Consider the following 3,863-nt stretch of genomic DNA (forward strand, 5'->3'; position numbering starts at 1 on the left):
CTTTCACCTCGAAACGAGCAAAGAAACAGTTAAGTTCCTCTGCCAGCGAGGCGTCGCCGTCGGCAGTCGTGCGGTTGCTGGTCTTGTAGTTGGTGATGTGCTGGATGCCTTGCCATACCCGCCGTGGGTCATTGTTGGTAAAGTGGTCCTCAATCTTCCTCTTGTAGGACGCTTTGGCATCCTTGATGCCTCTCTTCAGGTTGGTTCTAGCAGCACTGTATAGAGCTCTATCACTAGACCTGAAGGCGGTGTTACGGTCCTTGAGGAGAGACCTGACATCCTTTGTCATCCAGGGTTTCTGATTGGGATACAACCGGATGCGTTTGTCGAGGGTGACATTGTCAACACAGTTTTGAATGTAGCAAAGTACAGTTGATGTGTACTCCTCCAAGTCCTGATCCTCAAAAATATCCCAGTTGGTCCTTTCGAAGCAATCCTGCAGCTGCGAGGAAGCTCCTTCAGGCCATGTCTTAACAGTCTTTATGGTGACTGGAGCTTTCCTCCTGAGTGGGGTGTATGCTGGAGTTAGGAATATGGACAGGTGATCTGACTGCCCCAGGTGTGGTAGTGGTGCTGACCTGAAACCCTTCTTAATATTTGAATAAACCTTGTCTAGTGTGTTTTTCCCCCTGGTAGCACATCTTATGTGTTGTTCAAGTTTCGGGAGAACTGACTTTAGGTCTGCATGATTGAAGTCCCCGGCTATGATGTGGGCTCCTTCTGGATATGTGCTCTGTTGTGAGTTTATTGCACCGAGCAGGTAGCCTAAAGCTGTGCTAGCGTTAGCATTCGGTGGGATGTAGACTGCTGTTACTATAACCCCTGTAAATTCGCGAGGAAGGTAAAAAGGCCTGCATTTAACTGTTAGGGACTCCAGATCAGGAGAACAGTGGCTATCTATGATGTTGCTTGATCAAACAATGTTCCTCAAAGAGGCCAAACCATCGGTTCATTCGGTACCGAAACTGTTCATGATTCTTAAGATTCATTAGAACTCCAAAAATTACCCACCCAATTATTTATTGAATTCATTGTTCACACATTTCTTGTCGTCAGTTTAATTTTCACTACCCCACTTTACCTGCTTTATGAATCAAAAATAGTCCAATTTTCTTTCAATATCCATTGATGTCACATCTTCATTTCATTCTCAGAACCAAGCACAACTGCCACTGCATCGACTACGTCCCCCACTAGCAGCGAAACAACAGTTACTAAGATAATGCAGCACCAGCATTCACTGATCAGACTTTAAAAACATACATTACTTATCACCAAAAGTGACAAACAGTAGATGATGCTTGATCAAACAATGTTCCTCAAAGAGGCCAAACCATCGGTTCATTTGGTACCAAAACTGTTCATGATTCTTAAGATTCATTAGACCTCCAAAAATTACCCACCCTATTTTTTGTTGAATTCATTGTTCACACATTTCTTGTCGTCAGTTTATTTTTCACTACCCCACTTTACCTGCTTTATGAATCAAGAATAGTCCAATTTTCTTTAAATATCCATTGATGTCACATCTTCATTTCATTCTCAGAACCAAGCACAACAACTGCCACTGCATCGACTACATCTCCCAACAGCAGCGAAACAACAGGTACTAGGATAATGCAGCACCAGCATTCACTGATCAGACTTTAAATGACAATATACAATAGACAATAGACAATAGACAATAGGTGCAGGAGGAAGCCATTCGGCCATTCGAGCCAGCACCGCCATTCAATGTGATCATGGCTGATCATTCTCAATCAGTACCCCGTTCCTGCCTTCTCCCCATACCCCCTGACTCCGCTATCCTTAAGAGCTCTATCCAGCTTTCTCTTGAATGCATTCAGAGAATTGGCCTCCACTGCCTTCTGAGTCAGAGAATTCCACAGATTCACAACTCTTTGACTGAAAAAGTATTTCCTCATCTCAGTATTTCCCAACACATGTGACAAACAACAGTTGAGCTTGATGAAGTCATTAGCCAATCATTCTCAAAGAGACCAATCGATCAGTCACTTCGAAGTTATTTGCTGAGAATTGTTGAACAATTCTAGAGAAACACTGTTCATTATACTTAAGATGCATTAGAACTCCCAAAATTACCCACCCAATTATTTGTTGAATTCATTGTTCACATTTCTTGTCGTCAGTTTAATTTTCACTACCCCACTTTACCTGCTTTATGAATCACAAATAGTCCAATTTTCTTTCAATATCCATTGACGTCACATCTTCATTTCATTCTCAGAACCAAGCACAACAACTGCCACTGCATCGACTACATCAGCCACCAGCAGCGAAACAACAGGTACTAGGATAATGCAGCACCAACATTCACTGATCTGAACGGAATATGCGTGTACAAGTTCAATACTTTCAGTTGACGACTACTACAATAAAAATTGTTCAATACAATTGTGATAATTCCGTACAAAACTGACAAAGGAATTTACATGCAAATATATTTCATGATTCCAAACAACTCTAAATGTTATCCACACAATTATTAATGTAATCCTTGGCTAACATTTCTTCTCGTCAATTTAATTTACACTGTTACACTTTACATGCTTTATGACACAATAAGTGTTTAATTTACCTTCCATTTCCATTGCAATATCTATTGATGTCACATCTTCATTTCATTCTCAGAACCAAGCACAACTGCCACTGCATTGACTACGTCCGCCACTAGCAGCGAAACAACAGGTACTAGGATAATGCAGCACCAGCATTCACTGATCAGACATTATAATGATACAATATTTACCAACACATGTGACAAACAACAGTTGATGCTTGATCAAGATATTAGCCAATCTTTCTCAAAGAGACCAATCTATCAGTCAGCTCGAAGTTATTTGCTGAGAATTGTTGAACAATTCTAGAGAAACAACAAAATGTGTTCTGGAGAATATTGCAAGAGAAAAATAAGTCACTTGAAAAAGAAAAATATTTTGTCAGTTTACGTTCTTATGTATGTATAATTTCTAATACCAAATATTTAAAGTCAGTTTTGACTTCCATGGACATTTTACAAGTGTAGACATGAGAGTGCTGCATGTATTTTAACTGAGATTTCTCTGCATATTTGATTCCCCCACTATAAACATTCTGCACATTCACCCTATCTATTCCCATTTGATTTTATTACACCTCCACAAGATAAACCTTCATCCTCCTTTCGTCCAAGAAATAAAATCCAAGACTGGACTTTTGCATATACAATATTTTAGTTATTTATACTGCCCACATTATACCTTCTGGCCTTGAATAACAACAGCAAAATGAAACAAACCAAGTTCAAAATATCTATGGGTATTAGAAAGATGTATTGTCCAGTGTAAATAAATTATAGGCAGCGAATTGATTAAAAAAATGGCCAATTAATTCTGGTAACTAATTGTTGCAGAAATTTAAATCTAACAGCAAATGCTCAATCAAAATAACATGTAAAAATCCAATATTTTCAGGTGAAGTATACGACATGAAACTTTGTGCAATAACATGTTGACAGTTTGGTGCACAACACAGTGATAACAATTCTGCCTTATGAAATAAAAGGTGTCCAATTTCCTTGAAATATCCATTGATGTCTCATCTTAATTTCATCCACAGTACCAAGCACAACAACTGCCACTACATCGACTACTAGCAGCGAAACAACAGGTACCAGATAATGCAGCACCAGCATTCACTGATCTGACTTTAAAAACATACATTACTTATCACCAAAAGTGACAAACAGTAGATGTTTCTTGATCAAACAATGTTCCTCAAAGAGGCCAAACCATCGGTTCATTCAGTACTAAAACTGTTCATGATTCTTAAGATTCATTAGAACTCCCAAAATTACCCACCCA

This window comes from Rhinoraja longicauda, unplaced genomic scaffold (assembly GCF_053455715.1).
Source record: "Rhinoraja longicauda isolate Sanriku21f unplaced genomic scaffold, sRhiLon1.1 Scf000176, whole genome shotgun sequence".
Taxonomy (NCBI): Eukaryota; Metazoa; Chordata; class Chondrichthyes; order Rajiformes; family Arhynchobatidae; genus Rhinoraja; species Rhinoraja longicauda.